The sequence below is a fragment of the Chionomys nivalis genome, chromosome 12 (assembly GCF_950005125.1).
Source record: "Chionomys nivalis chromosome 12, mChiNiv1.1, whole genome shotgun sequence".
Lineage (NCBI taxonomy): Eukaryota > Metazoa > Chordata > Mammalia > Rodentia > Cricetidae > Chionomys > Chionomys nivalis.
The window spans coordinates 28,677,061-28,694,033 of record NC_080097.1 but is presented as its reverse complement, the minus strand read 5'-3'; the positions used below and the strand labels follow the sequence as shown (position 1 = coordinate 28,694,033).

General features: G+C 40.4%; 1 protein-coding gene across 1 annotated transcript in view; it reads left to right on the top strand.

The window, feature by feature from the left end:
* The window catches only part of Tdrd3 (tudor domain containing 3), a 137,928-nt gene that overhangs the window by 383 nt on the left and 120,572 nt on the right, over positions 1-16,973 (top strand). The gene's annotated exons all lie outside the window — the stretch shown is intronic.

The window sequence follows — 16,973 nt, the reverse complement described above, 5'->3', positions numbered from 1 at the left end:
AGTCCCCTCGGCTCCCCTCTGGGGCGGCGGCCTGCGACCCGGAGCGGAGCGGAGCGGCGGCCCCGCGGGGAGGGAGCGAGGCCTCGGGGCTGAGGGGAGCGGGCGGCGGCCAGGCCCGAGGCGCGCCGCTCTGGAGGACCCCGGGGGGCGAGCACGGTGCGCGGTCCCCCGGCCGGGAGGGTGTCGCTGCGGGCGGGCGGGCGGACGCGGGAGGCGGCGGCGGCCTGCGGGAAGTTGGCGGGAGCGTGGAGCCGGCCCGCTGCCCTCAGTTCAAACTACCGCGCCGACCGCAGCGCCGCTGCCCGGGCTGCACGCTCAACTTGCCAAGCGGAGGGTGACCGCCGCCGGGCCACTCGCGCGGGGGTGCCCCGTGGAACTTTTCTTGAAAGGGATACCGTCGGTCTGTTCTTTAAAGGACGTTTCGTGGCGTGGATTTTTTTGGGGCTCCGAAAGCAATTAAAAAATTATTCGAAACGAAGCAGTTTCTGGCTTTGCAGCCATCCCAGTTGTTAACGTCCAGTTTAAGTCTGCGTCGCCTTTCCCTGCCTGGCACCTTCTGGGTTGAGGATGAAACATAATTTTTGCCCCAGTTTTCTGAAAGTACACTTGAGTGAGAAACGAGCATTAGGGAAACTATTGCAGCGTTGGTAAACTGTAAAGAGCAGGCAGAGCACTTTGGGATTGAAGGAGGGTTAATGTCCTGGAGAAGTGGGCTTTGACAGATGGTGAAGAAGGGCTTTGAGGATGCATAGTTAGGAAAGTGCTTATTTTGGAGCAAGGACACTAGATCCCATTGGTTCGTGGAAGTAGGAAGGTGTTTGAGTATTAAAACCAAGAAGGAGGGGCCAGTGCCTGAAAGATGGGAATTTGACTCTGATCTTAAAGTTTTGATCAGCAGGGCGATTTAATCACTCCTGTGCTGTGATGTTTTTGCTACTGATCCGACAGTCTTTGTTACTTTTTTCTGCCCTATTTCACAGGTGTGAAGATGAAGGCAAAGAATGGTTAAGTAACTTTCTCCCATGACATGGCTAGGGAGTGGTTGAAATAAATGTTGACCTAAGGAGTCTGGTTCAGTCCTATGTATTTATTATTTATTTATGTAATAAATTACAGATTTCTTTATCTCCCACTTCCCCCTCACTGATAAAACAAATTTTAAGTTAAAAATTTAACCTTATTCAGTTTTAACTTTTACTTAAATACTTCCTTTCACTTTCTTGACTTTTACTAGGCTGTGCAGAATAATCTTAGGTCAGTCTTCATTTTATGGAGCCCAGGCTGGCCTTGAACTCATGATGGAATTACAAATTTGGATCACATCAGACTTCATCTGTTGGAGTTTACCCCATTCTTCATTACATTGAGCCCCACTCTTTAAGTAATATACCCCTTTATTTACAGATTGGCCTTTTAAATTCATTATGACATAACCTACTTCTAGGAAGGTTTCTTACTTTATTGGGAGCCCAGATAATTCAAAATTTGTTTTCTTTGGACTCTTAAAGCTTCTTAAGGGCAGAGAACCATATTTTACTTTTCTGTCCTATCTAGTACTCAGATGTATAGTCAATTGTAGGGTCCTATTAAGTCAGATGACCTTAAAATGGCCCTGTCCGAACTGCTCAGGCAGAGCCCCTTCCTGTTTTGCTTGATTGTTACAAACCTCCAGCGATATTCTATGTTGGCATTTGCCATTTGTATTGCAGGTCAGCTTGTGTTTCATTTCCCATCAGTCTGTTGTGCTTCCGGAGACAGTGCCTCCTAAAGAGGCCAAGTAGCTGAAGGCAGTGGTCATTGCCATTCCTAGAATGCTAAGGCTGGCAGGAGTTTCCTGGAGTTCCCTATCCTTGTTCACCAGTCAGAGCTGGTGCCAAGGCTTGGTGCTCCCCAGGGAAGTGGCTTGAACTAGGCCTTTAATTCCAAGCTTGCATGAATGAAATTGAATGACCACTCACAGAAGGTAGTCTGGAAGCCAGGAAGGAGGCTGGCCCCAAACTCTTAAGCACCAATCCCGCCCCAGCCTCCCCAGCTGCTGGGATTACAGGCTTGAGCTGGTTTACTAAACTACAATCAGAATCTGAAAGGTTTGTAGGAGAGCACCGAGAGGAAAAGTTTAGACCAGAGAAGAGCTTTGAACAGCTCCTTAGATTTCTGACATTCGCATTTCCTTTTGCTCTGCAGTTGTGGACAGTAACAAAACGTTTTTAGACTCGTGTACTTAAGTAGCTTAGGTACTAAAATGAAATGCTAAAACTTCTACGTTGTCACTAATCTGTTCAATCAGTTTATGTGAAGTGGTAGGTTAGGGAAATAGTAGTGAATGACATATGCTGATAATATGATCTTCAGGGGGATCAGACACCAAGTTATTATTGAAACTTACAGGGTTGCTTCTGAGTATTTTAAGTCTCGAATGTTCAGAATTATCCCAGTCAAACTTGGGGCTTTAAAATATAAACTAAGCAGTATTTATTATACCCTCACCCACTCCACATTCCCGGCTTGTAACCCAGAGGATTGGGTTTCATGGACTTTGATTTAAATGTTTTAGGGATCTCTGCAGTAAAGTGGCTTAAATATCTTAAATGGCATTTTAGTCCTTTGTGATGCTTATTTCTATGCATAAAATAACTCCATAGATGTATTTGGCTTTATATTTGTATAGGGAGCAATATTAATCGTGTCTTGTTTTATTTCTACTTACAATACTCATCCACATTATGTCTTTGAATCTTTTCTTTTTATTTTTTTATTATTTTTTTCAAGTGAGGCAAGTGTGCCTGTGGTATATGCATGCATGTGTGTATGTGGGCGCACATTTTGAGGCCAGAAGAGGAGGCTGGATGTCCTATTCCATCATTCTCTGCTGTATTCCTTTGAGGTAGAGTTTTTCACAGAATGCTGAGCTTGCTCCTTCCTTCCCTCCCTCCCTCCCTCCCCACCTCTCTCCCTCTCTCCCTCCCTTCCCTCCCTCCCTCCCTCCCCACCTCCCTCCCTCCCTCCCTCTCCCCTTCCTTTCTCCTTCCTCCTTTGCCAGGAGAATGTAATCATGGAGTCTATGTTTGTGAGACCATATTGCCTATAGAATTAATGTTGTATAATTTACCTTCAGTGTGAGGGTGAAGAAAAACCAAATTAGAGTAATAGTTTGCTCAGTTCTAAGTAGCAGAACCAAGAATAGAAGTCAAATATTCAGAATGAAAATTCAGTACTTGTTTGCAGTAAGTTGTGGCGACCATTTCTCATTTAAATGATTAAAAATAACACATTGGAAAGCTAGCTTTGATTGTGTGTGCTCATAATCCTATCCTTCACTTCATTCTGAGAGTGTCTCAAAAAAAAAAAAAAACCCAAGCCAACAAACAAAAAACAGAATTAACCCCTACCTTTAAAAGTGGAATTGTTTGCTCTTTTGTCTTTGGGAAAGAAGCTTAGTGTGAGATATGGTTATGTCATAATCAAAGAAATGATCATTTAAATTATGTCATCCATAAATCTTAATTTCTGAAAAAACAAGGCACTGTATTGTGTTTTGTTTCCTTCAGCAGTTCAGAGTTGCAGATGTGTAAAGGAGTATTAGGAATGACGTTTTCCGGCTGGGCCCTGATAGAGTGAAAGAACTAGATAGAGTGCAATGGTGCTCACGTCTCCTTTGGGCTATCTCACTTTGTCTGCTGCCACTAGCTGACTTCTGTTCCAAGTGCATCCATAGCCCCATTTGTTTCCCCTTTAAACACCTCATATACTGTCATCAGCTGTGGTGCTGAAGGCGAGCAGCCCTAGGTTAAATAGTGAAAATGGAAGCATTACGGTGTGGATTGCAGGGAGTCTTACTCCTCTGTATCTCTTGCCTTGAGGTAAAGAAGTGGAGCAGCTTTCAGTCATATTGCTGAGATTTACGATCCCTCACTCCTCCTTTCCTATCTCACACAGATGCTTCTTAAGAGCCCCCCCCTTTTTTTATAAATTTTATTGAGCTCTACATTTTTCTCTGCTCCCTTCCCTGCCTCTCCCCTCCCTTCAATCCTCTCCCAGGGTCCCCATGCTCCCTATTTACTCAGGAGATCTTGTCTTTTTCTACTTCCCCTGTAGATTAGATCTGTGTAAGTCTCTCTTAGGATCCTCATTGTTGTCTAGGTTCTCTGGGATTGTGGTTTGTAGGCTGGTTTTCTTTGCTTTATGTTTAAAAACCACTTAAGAATGAGTACATATCATAATTGTCTTTCTGGGTCTGGGTTACCTCACTCAATATGAAGTTTTCTAGCTCCATCCATTTTCCTGCAAAATTCAAGATGTCATTATTTTTTTCTGCTGTGTAGTACTCCATTGTGTAAATGTACCACATTTTCCTTATCCATTCTTTGGTCAAGGGGCATTTAGGTTCTTTCTAGGTTGTGGCTATGACAAACAATGTTGCTATGAACATAGTTGAGCATGTGTCCTTGTGGCACAATTGAGCATCCTTTGGATATATACCCAGAAGTGGTATTACTGGGTCTTGAGGAAGGTTGTTTCCTATTTTTTTTTGAGAAATCGCCACACTGATATCCAAAGGGGTTATACCAGCTTGCATTCCCACCAGCAATGCAGGAGTGTACCCCACAACCTCTCCAGCATAAGTTGTCATCAGTGTTTTTAATTTTTGTCATTCTTACAGGTGTAAGCTGGAATCTCAGAGTTGTTTTGATTTGCATTCTTAAGAACCTTATTAATTATCCCAATAAAGCGTACGTGATTGCCATTCTTCCAGCCCCCTTTTGTGCTTTTCTTGTTTGGTTGGTTTCAGTTTTCTCTGAGGCTCACTATTCTCCAGGAGTCTGCTGGTGAATGAATGCTCTGAGTCTTCAATGAAAAACATGTTTTTTAACAGGACCAATAGCACCTTTGACAGTAGCATCAAGATAACTCTATATTAATGCTAGTAGTTGCATTTCAAGTCTATGAAAAGGATATTAAAAATTTTTATTCATCCATATTATTCCATAACAGCTGTTACAATATTTATCCCCCCTTCCCTCTGCTCTCCTCATTTTCTTTGACACATGGCTTCAGTGTATATTTCAAGCTGACTTTGAGCTGGAAATTTTGCTTCTGCCTCCCTAGTGTTGGTATGATAGCCAGTTACAGATGTGCAGCACTATATAAAGCTTATTATAGTTTTTAAGAGGTTACATATTAGGTGCATTTTTCTTTTTCTTTCTGAAATTGTAAAATGCATTTTCTTTTTCTTTCCTTTTTTTTTTTTTTTTGGTGTTTGTTTTTAAGACAATCTTGCTATGTTGCTATGGTTCTACTGGAACTCACTGTGTAGACCATTAGGCTGGCCTTGAATTCCCAGAACTTCACCTGCTTCAGCCTCCTGAATGCTGGGATTAATAGTGTGTGCCACGACACTTGGCTTATCAAATGCATTTCCATTTCCACTTTGATAAAAATATTCTTTAAGAAAGATTTATTTGCCGGGCGATGGTGGCGCACGCCTTTAATCCCAGCACTCGGGAGGCAGAGGCAGGCAGATCTCTGGGAGTTCGAGGCCAGCCTGGTCTACAGAGCTAGTTCCAGGACAGGCTCCAAAGCCACAGAGAAACCCTGTCTCGAAAAACCAAAAAAAAAAAAAAAAAAAAAAAAAAAAGAAAGATTTATTTATTTATGCTTTTATGTGTATGAGTGCTCTATTTGCATGTATGCCTGCATGACAGAAGTGGGCATCAGATTCCATTAGAGATGGTTGTGAGCCTCCACATAGTTGTTGGCAATTGAACTGAGGTCCTCTGGAAGAACAGTCAGTGTCCTTAACTGATGAGCCATTGCTCCAGTCCCAATGAAAATATTCTTATTGTACTCTTTTGGGAAGGATCAGAATCAACATCTTTTAGTTGCTGAAGAACACTGGAAGAAACCAGTCACTTTCATTTGATTTTCAGGAAGCTTATTGGAAACTCCTCTATTTATTGCTATTATTGTTTTTAGACAGGGGCTCACTATGTAACTCTGGCTACTAGCCTAGTACTTGCTATGTATATCAGACTGGCTTAGAACTCACAGACATCTGCCTGCCTCTGCCTCCATCTCCCAAATGCTGGATTTATTTAACCGCATGTGCATGTTCCATTATACTTAGCTTGGAAACACCTTCCATTTTTAGATAGTTCCTATTTTAGTGAACATTGATAAACTTTCTTTAGTTTATGTTATCCGCAAAGCTAAAATGTTGAAAGTTGATATGCATTTGTTAACTTTCTGTCTTAAAATATGTTATGTTGTCTCTTGCTGCTTCTATTGATAGTGAACCTGGACATTTTATCAGACTGTTCCAATTTTAAGGTGCTGTTTTCAGCCTTTTTTGTGTGTGTGTGTGTGTGTGTGTGTGTGATTAAGTGTGTGTGATTAACCTATAAATCTAGTTTGAGCTGCCTGTAGGCTTGACTGCCTCAAGCATGAAGGTCTATAAAGGAATTTGCTGTCTCAGCAGGTTGAAAATAGTTTCTTCTTCCACACAGCAGCATTTGCTAAATCAACTAAAAACTGCATAGTAACAGTTCAAGAGTCATAAAAACAGAACATCGGCTTGATCTAGCTGATGTTTGCTCGTTCTGACAAAAGAATATTGGCATTTTGATGATTTAAGTGCTGTCAGTCAAAAAATTCTTAAGGTCTGTAGTGTGTGGGCAGGTGAAGCTTTACTTCTGTGTGATTTATACAATAAGTAGACTTTGCTAACAACAACAGAACATTTTTGATGTAAAGATTAGAGAAATACTTGTGGAGCTGTAGCACAATGAGAAAAAGCAGATGGGAAAGTATATGTGACAATAATGTGATGTGTTAAGAAGTCATCAAAGATACAGAGAGCAGAAAAGAAAGTCAGGGTGGGAAGGGAAAGACTGGCAGCTTAGTATGTATTGTAACCTCACAAGGGAACATGTGTACTAAGTGTGTACATGTGTGCTTTCATGTCTCAGTGGATAGGCTCCTTTGACATGTATGCAGTTTTGTGGCCTTAAAGTAGAGTCAAAAAGGTCTTCTTAGTATAGTGGTATTGGATATATGCTGTCTTTACATTAATAAATCAATATACAGAAACGTAGCCCCAACAGTACTGTATGTACTGAAGTACTCTTAGTAAATATTTATGCTTCCTGTGTGCAAAATACAGTGTTTGTTTTGGAGTGTGGTGTTATATGACAGGCAGAATTTAAACATGATTTGCACTATTGTTTTACTTTTTTTTTTTTTTTTTTTTTTTTTTTGGTTTTTCGAGACAGGGTTTCTCTGTGGTTTTGGTTCCTGTCCTGGAACTAGCTCTGTAGACCAGGCAGGTCTCAAACTCACAGAGATCCGCCTGCCTCTGCCTCCCGAGTGCTGGGATTAAAGGTGTGCGCCACCATCGCCCGGCTGTTTTACTTGTAGAATGGTGTTGAAACACACTTGAAAGCAATTAACCCAGATTTGGGAGCCTAGAAAACTTTCTGGTGTAGTAATATATAAGCATCGTATGTACATCCTGTCTTAACATTGTGTCTGGTTTTTGTCTAGGGAAAAGCAGGCAGATACATTTCAACAAGTAATCATTGAACATTGTGTGGTGGCAGGCACTTTCTTGTAATCAGTATATTTTACTTTTATTTCATAATTAGTGGAAATAAGTTGATGAGTTTTAATCAGTGGATGGGGTGTTAAGGTAGGGGTGACCTCACTGTTTGAGTTTGTGAAATCCTTGCCCTGCAGTTGTTGGAGCTGAACAGGAGTAGATGGTGATGGCTGAGATGACATACAATATAGATTGGTTTCTGAGATATTTGTGAATCAAGCAGAACTTTTTCAGGGCTTGAAGAGTTTATAAAAAGGGTATTAAAAGTTTTATGTTATTCCATAACAACTGCTACAAAGGGTGACAAAGGAAGTGGCAAGGAATTGGTTCCAGTTTTCAGGCTTACATACATGAATCGGTTATAATTTTATTTTTGGGGGGCTATTACATGATTACTGTATTTTGCAGGGGATTGGGTCATAAACTAAAACAAAATTATATTTGAACTGTGAGATGCCTTTGAGTCATCTGAAATAAGATGTTGGCTGGGTGTTAGGAAATACTAATTTTGTTCTCAGGAGTGAAGTCCAGACTAGAGATGGAAAATTTGGAGGCCTGTGAGTGTAGCTGGTGATGGCAGCCACTCCTAACTAGTAAGTAGGTACTAGCCATTGTCAGTTAAATTTCCTTTGATGGGTCAAAGTGCCCAAGAAAAATAAAGGAAGAAAGACTTATTTTATCCCAGCTTTCAACAGTGTTATTTGACTGTACTCTGACAGTGGGGAGTGGGAGGAGAGAGAAACAAGTTACATCTTTCTAAGATGCATTTTTTTTTTTTTTTTTTGGTTTTTCGAGACAGGGTTTCTCTGTGGTTTTGGAGCCTGTCCTGGAACTAGCTCTTGTAGACCAGGCTGGTCTCGAACTCACAGAGATCCGCCTGCCTCTGCCTCCCGAGTGCTGGGATTAAAGGCGTGCGCCACCACCGCCCGGCTAAGATGCATTTTTGTTAACCTTCCCCTTATTCCATGTTACCAACTCCAGTTTTTGCCACTTTCACCTTCTGATAGTGCGTTTGATTATGAACTCATCCATGGATAAGTGCATGGATAAGAGCCCCCATCACCTATTTGCTTCTTCAAAGACCTCGTCTTAAATGTGACTGCATTGGGTTCTACGTCTTTAATATAAAAGCCTTTGGGGACATTTTTGTGTACTATAATGTCCACATGTGGCTATTGAACACTTAAAATGTGTCTAGTCCAAGTTCAGATGTACTGTAAGATATATACCTAGTTTGGAAAATCTAGGATAAAAATGTAATGTTTGCAATATTTTATTGTTTATATATTGAAATACTATTTTCAATATATTGTATTAAATATATCAATTTAGTTTTTTTCTATTTCTATTCACTTTAAAATGGGGCTGGTAGCAGGGCTGGAGGGATGGCTCTTGCAGAGGATGTGAGTTCAGTTCCTAGTACTTACAGAAGGTGTACAAATCCTTGCTTGTTGTCTTTCTCAACTCTAGAGGATGCTTCGACTGTCCTCGACGGCACCTGGTCTCATGTGCACATACCCACATAAAGACACAGGTGCATACACATCTTTACAATAGATTTTAATGTGACTACTAGAGTGTGTATGGTCAGGTATGCAGCTCACCTGATGTCTCTGTTGGACAGCACTGATCTGAGAATCCATCTCTGAGAAGCTACATTCAAGTACTGAGAAACTTCAGCATTTTTATGTGAGATTTGGCTTTTAAAATCTGGCAGGGAGGAAAAAATACTTCCGAGTGCATTGTAAAGCTATTCATTTTTCTAACAGACATATTTTTAAAAAGAGATTTTTGATTGTTGACTTACTAGCGTTAGAGACAGAACAGTTTTGAGACATAGATTCTTGAGGGTTCTTTAAAATTTTGCCCCAACTCTTCACATATAATTTAGATATAAAAGTCAAATTAAAAATTTTTAACTGCAGATTTTCAGAAGACTCTACCATGAAGGCTATACTAATTGAAGACAGTCTATTGCTTTTGGGATATTTGCTAATTAATTTCTCCAAAAAATTAGCACAAGCCTTTTGCCAGGGTTCATTGTCTTACCATAACTTTTTTATTTCATCAGCAGTAAAAGGCACTATAATCTCTGCTGGCCTGCTAATTTACGAAGTCTCAGTTTACCTTTTATAATCAATTCAGAGACTTTTTCCACATAAGTTTTTAATTTTTTACTTGGTTTGTGTGGTTAAAAAGATCCATTCTAAGGTAATATCATCCCTCTGCATTAAAATTCCTGTAGGAGAAATTCTGGAAGTCAATATGACTAGAATACAATTAAGATTTGGATTCACCCTATCCACATGTGCCTCCTGTAGTTTCTCCTCAACAATCCCCAATTCCTTTTCTGCCTCAGCTGTTAATTCTCTGGGACTATTTGAGCCTTTATCACCATCTAAGGTTTTGTTTAAATGAATTATAAGATCAGGTGTTATCCCAATAAGCCGGTTGTAGACTGGAAATGCCTCCCAAAAATCTTTGAAATTTATTAAGATTCCGCAACTGGTCTCTCCCAATTTGTGCTTTTTGTGTTATTAAGCCTATTCTGTAACCTAGGTGTAATTAACAGAATCTCCTCTCTGAATCTTTTCAGGAACAATTTGTAATCCCCATTTAGTCAAGACTTTCTTTACATCATCAAACATCCTTTCTAAAGTATCTGCATTTGAATTAGATATTAGAATGTCATCCATGTAATGGTAGATCATCGACCTAGGAAATTGCTTATGTAGTATGTAGTATTTCCAATGGCTGGCTGACAAAGTATTGGCACAGAGTGGGGCTATTGAGCATTTGCTGTGGGAGGACGGCCCATTGATAGCGTCTAGTAGGCTGAGAATTATTATAAGTAGGCACTGTAAAGGCAAACTTTTCTCTATCCTTTTCTTGTAAAGGTATAGTGAAGAAACAATCCTTTAAATCAACAACTATGAGAGGCCATCCCTTTGGTAACAAAGAAGGCAGAGGAATTCCAGATTATAGAGGGTCCATAGGTTGAATAACCTTGTTGATAGCACTTAGATCTGTCACCATTCTCCATTTTCCATATATCTTTTTAACAATAAATACAGGAGAATTCCAAGGGCTGGTAGATTCTTCTATATGTCGAGCATCTAGTTGCTCTTGTACCAGCTGTTCTAAAGTTTGCAACTTTTCCTCAGCTAGAGGCCCCTGCTTAATCCATATTGGTTTTTCAGTTAACCATTTTAAAGGTAGGGCTGTTGGGTCCTCTGAGGGTTTATCAATTGCTTTGTGTTCTTGTACAACCCGAATGGCCCGTGCCTGCGATCTGTAATACTTTCTAATATTTTCCTCAGAAACATAAGTTTTGGGGGCTGCACGAATGTTAATCTGGGTATTCCATCGCTGCAATAGGTCATGACCCCAAAAATTCACTGAAATATTGGCTATATATGGCCTTAGTCTTCCTATTTGTCCTTCTGACCCTATACACATTCAACCCATCTTGTGCTTTGTTTTACCTGGGATAGGGTTCCAATTCCCAGGAACTGAACATCTATCTCCTGACGAGGACAGTTCAGATGCCAAGATTCTGGAGTAACGATCCTTACATCCACACCAGTGTCTAATAAACCTTCAATAAAAATGCCATTTATACATTGGTCTTTGATTATTTATAGAAGTCTGCCAGAATATACGTTTACTCTATCCCACTGGAGTTTTTGACTCATCCTCCACATTTAACCTGTCATTCAGACCAATATTGCTTTTTAGAGCAGGCATTGGATTTTTAAATCTTCCTGTCAAGACAGCTACTCCACAGTAACTGGAAGTGACTGGACCACATTCATCATGGGGGCCTGTGAGAGGCCTCCCCCATGGCGTTTCCTGATGGTATCGTGTTGCCTTGTCTATCTGTTGTTGACCTACATTCATTGGTTGAATGTTGACCTTTGCCACACCTCCTACATAACCTGGAGGCTGAATCCTCCTATTTCTGCCATTCCTAGAAGACACATTATTCCTAGGAATGCATTGTCTACAATCCCTTTTCAGATGTCCCATTCTACCACAATTAAAACATCTGGTATTCTGATGTCATCTCTTACCATTGGAAGTTGCTTCTCATGCTTCAGTACCATAGTCAAGTGTCTCAACATTCATTGTATGCAAGACCCATTAACCCATGGGTGCTGATCTGGTCTTTAAAGGCCCAAGGATCTGCTTGCACTCAATGTTTATTGGCATTCTCGTAAGCCAAAGATTCAATTATTATACATCTAGCTTCTGGGTCAGTTACCCCTATTTGTATAGCCCTAGTTAGTCTTTGCAAAAAGACACTAAAAGGTTCTCTCTGACCTGTTTAACCCTCAGATATGATTCAACTCTATTTCTTGGTTCTTGAACTCTGTCCCAAGCCTTTAAAGCTGCTGTGGTACGTAGGGACTATTGTGGTCATCATAAAGAGCTTGATCCTAAGGACCAGAGTAAAGTCTTTCACCTGGAATTTGATCTATGGAAATCTCAAGTCCTTTTGCTTTTCCTTGTTGCTCTAAAATTCTTGCTTCCTCTTTTAATAAGTACCTCCAAAGCAATTGTGGTCCACTTTCTAAGACTGCTGACATTAACTGAGCCCAATCTTGAGGCACGGCTTTGCTACTGAAAGCCCACGTTTTGAACATTTCCCTAACAAAAGACGAATGTAGTTTGTAATATACAATTGCTTGCTTAATTTCTTTTAGATCAGTCATACATTTGGGCTCCCATATATATTCCTTGACAACGTTAGGGTACTTGGAGCCAGATACTTTTTCTGATGTTATTACTGGAAAGGCAGGCAGAACTCTGCGGAAGCTATCCTGGAGATTTTTACGTACAGACATGAGGTTAAATTTTGCCTTTTTACCTTTTGTTCTTGGCCATCAAATTCGATAATTTCTTCAATCTTTTCAAATCTGTTTACCACTGCCTTTTGCAATGTCTGGATCTCCTGTCCAGTGTTCTGCTCTAGTGCCTTCATTGAGGATTACAAGGTATGAAGTCTGTCCAGACAGAGATAATGTCTCATCCTTGGACATAATCTTTATAGCATACATATTTCCTTCCTGGAGAGAAATTCTATCAATCAATCTGTCATACCCCTTTGTCAGAGTCTGATTAAGACGTTCAGCAGTGCGAATTCTCTCAAATAATGTTTCAGCACCCACTGTCATTGATTGGGTTTTATGTGCCAAATCGACTGTTTCTTTCTCTATAGTGCTAAATCTTCCTTTAAATAAATTACTGTCAGTATGTACCATTTCCAAAAGTACCTCAGTTGACTGAGTTTTGTTAGTTAAATTGGCCATATTCTTAGTCAGATTTCCAGCCTCTTTCCTGAGAAGTGTGGTTTCAGTCTGAAAAGACTGTACCATTTCTAAAAATGCTTCATTCTTAGTCCTATTGTCAAACCATTTTTTAAAAGAAAAAATATTGAGGACAAGATTAATCGCCAGAATCAAAAATAGTGAAATAGAAGGGACATCATCATATAAGTCTTGTAAAACCTCACACAAGGTGTTTGTAAAGAGGCTATTGAAACTTTGAATGTTTAGATTGTCTGACATATTGCCCCTTAAAATTAACAACTTATGCTCTATATTTAGGATATTAAATCTTACCCGTGGTTCAATTAGCTGGAATGGGTGCAATAACCATAACCTGCCAGTAGGTGTCGCAGGTCACCTATAAAACTAATCCAGCGAGGCGCAGTGGTGCATGTGAATTCTCCTGTGGCCTGTCTGAAATCTGATTTTAGAGCAGAATGCTAAAAGATAAAAGACTGTGTGTTCTCTGGATGTCTCGAGCAATGGAATCGGCAAATGCAAACAAATCGTTAGAATGCTGCAGAACAGCTGGCTCAGATGGGGGAAGCCCGCATCTGAAGCAAGAGAGAGTGTGCCCTGGTTCCTCCCGCTTTTTAACATATAAGAGACCAGTTAAGAATTATGGATAATAGAAAAGGTTATTTATTTGAGGAGAAAAACTCACAGATCACTGTACCAAATGTCTGCAGTACGTCCTGGTGGGATGCAAATGGTAGGGTGCGTGGGTACTTGAAGCCAATACAAGGCGTGTAAAGAGAAAAGAACTACGGCTGATCTGTAGAAAAGCCACTGCATGAGATTCTATATGAACTGCTGGCTCCATGCACATGCATGGCCTGCTGAGGGTGGGCTCGCGCCAAGCTGGGTGCACTCTGAGCTGGTGGTGGGCAGTAGAACTGGGGGTTCCAAAACCAAACGTTGGGCACCAGATGAAGCCGTAAAACAATCCCACACCAGTTAAGAATTATGGATAATAGAGAAGGTTATTTATTTGAGGGGAAAAACTTACAGATCACTGTACCAAACAACATTCTTTCGTTGCAAACAGGAAACAGAGTCTAGCAGCTGGAACAGGAGCCTGAAGCAAGAGAGAGAGTGCCCTGGTTCCCCCTGCTTTTTAACATATAACAGACCACACCCCAGTGGGCTGGTATCTTAAAGGCTGTTGGCTGAAGGAGCAGAATGTGCTCCTGCAGCAGCTGTTGGTAATTTTTTTGTTGACCTCTGGTTGTATATTTTAAGTCATTTTATCTTCATTCAAATAATTAATTACAAATTCAACAGAAGTCTTTAGAAGTATATATTGTTTCTTTGATAGTTGAGAATTGATTCCTATTAAAGGTTTTCAAGGACAAATGTTAAACACATTTCGACTGTATGGATATAGTAAACTTTTAGTAGTCATTAGTCCGTCCATACTTGTAAATTTGTCAATGCAAAGTAGACACCTAAAATAACATTTGACTTTTTGTTTTTTGTTTTTTATTTAGTTTTACAAGGCAGGCTTTCTCTGTGTGGTCTTGACTGTCCTAGAACTCACTCTGTAGACCAGGCTGGCCTACCTTTTCCTCCCAATTGCTGGGATTAAAGGTGTGGGCCACCACCACCCAGATATCCTTGGACTTTGTTGATAAACACGTTTTTACCTGTTTTTTCCTGCCCCATGTGTCAGAATTGTACTCACTAAGTTTTCTAGCAGTTGTTAAGATTTTTGCAGAGATGATTTAAAGAAATACATCTTTATATAATTACATGTATCTTTTTAAGAAGGTTGAGAGTTAAATCGGGATCCATTTGCCATCATGGAAGGGAATACCATGTCAAATATATGTTAAGTGTGGGATAATGGATATACTTAGTATGTAAATGATCATGACACAAATCATAGTTGGTACACTCAAAAGTCCAACTATCTTAAAAGGTCAGTAGAGCTTCGAGTTTTGTTTATCCTTACATGAATAAATTTATATTTACATGAATATATTTGTGAATAAATATTTGCATTGATATTAGTGCATATGCAGAACTGACTGAACATACACTTCTAATATTTAAAAAACATGGCCTACTTTAGTTAGGTTTAGTATTAGGGCTCAGTAGAGGCCCCAAGTATAGAGGTCTAAATTCCAGCCATTGTGACCGCCCTGGCGGGTCAGTTAGTCTAGGGGTTATAATCCACCTGGCAGGTCAGTTATTCCAGGGTCCCGGAGAGGCGCTATCTGAAAAGACATGGGCAAGAGAGAGGAAGGAGGCCAAGCAGAGTTCTTGTCAAAGCCTCCGTTTATTAGTGTCAAGGTTGTGGCTTATATAGCCCCTGGATGAGGAATTTGGGTTGGGATGGGGGCAGGGGAATGGCCAGGGCAGGAAGGGATCTTGCAGCGATGGTCACGAGCTGACACTTGGTCACGAGTCGTAGAGTTGTTGGTCACGAGTCGTCAAGTCGTCGGTCAGGAGGTCACGACACACCTAGTTCTCTATGCAAGAGGAGTCATTCCTTTTGTGATTCCAACCACAAACAGTTCTCTAGATAGTTGGAATGCGGGGCAGGTTCCCCTAACAGATAACTCTCAAGATAGTTGGGTGTGGGATGGGCTCTGCCGACAAACAGTTCTCGATACAGTTGGGATGTGGGCTCTGCAAACATCCCCAGGACAATGGTCCCCACTATACTTTTTTGGAAAATGGCTCCTGACAAGCCATTTTCCTCTCTGTCTTTAAACAGCACAGTGTTCTGGGACAGTTCTGCTTTATGTTTTGGTCACCTTGTTCTGCATGAGAGCCACACTACAGTAGCGTCTGGCACCATGTGGCAGCCTGTCAGTGCTGTCGACTGTCCCCAGAGACCTGCTCAGTTGTCTTCTGTAGTATAAAGGTTCCCTTGGTGACGCTTTGGCACGGTAAAGTGAAGGGATACCTCTCCAGAATATTGTAAACATGAATTTCTCCTGAGTGATGAGATTCTGTCCTCAAAAATGAGATCTGTGGGTTCACTTATTGAGCATGAAAGTTTATGGAACAATGTTAATTTTTTTTTTTTAAGAAAACTTTTTGAATGAGGAAGACTTGTCTTTGGAGGAAAAGCAGATTATAAAATTTCATCTGAAATGAGGAAATGGAAAACATAGCCCATGGGTCAAATCTGGCTTGCTGCCTACCTTTGTCAGTAACATTTTATGTAGACACATCCGTCAGCATTAGTGTACCCGTGGTCTGTGTCTCATTTTATGCTACAGAGGAAGAGTGAAGTAGTTGTGGCAGAAATCAGATGGGTTTTAAGTCTACACTTTGTACTTTGTGGCCTTTACAGAAAAAGTTTGTGCTGATCTCTTCTGTAATTTATAAGTAATTAGTGACTTAGATATATTACTCCGTTGTGAGAAAAATACAGAAGTTGGAACAAGTCGTTCATGCTCCTTGTTCCAGTGTTTGTCAAAGACAGTACAGCAGAAATACTCATGACATTGTTGTTTTCCTCCCTTATAATGACTGGTGAGACGAGAGGTCCATTGCAGATTCGTACACCCAGTTGTCTGACTGGAAAGTGCAAGGACTTGCACAGGGACTTTTGTCAGATGCAGATTTGTCAGTAGCTTTTGACATGGTCTACTGATTTTAATAGAACTTTTCCATTATGCCCTGCAGCAGATATAAATCTTGCATTGCCTTTGCTTTAGATTTCTATCAAAGGGACAACTTCAGATGCTTTAGAAAATTTAGAAAGGTAATTTTATTTTTCTGAAATAAATGCTTTTCTTAAAAAAAACAATTAAAACTAATTTTTTTTGGCAATTTCATTCATGCATCTAATGCATTCTGATTATTCTTTCCCTACATCTCTCTCCCATTTCTTTTAGCTTCATCCCCTCCCTATCCATTCCTTTTCTAGATTGATGACTTTTTTTTTTTTTTTTTGTGTTCCTTTTAGTTTAAGTAGGGCCATCTGTGTAACCATTGAATTAGAATTTTTAAATGCAAGAAAAAGTGTAGCTCGATTAATAAAAACCCAGAGACAGATATTGGGGTTCAACCTGAGGGTCAGAAAAGCAAAA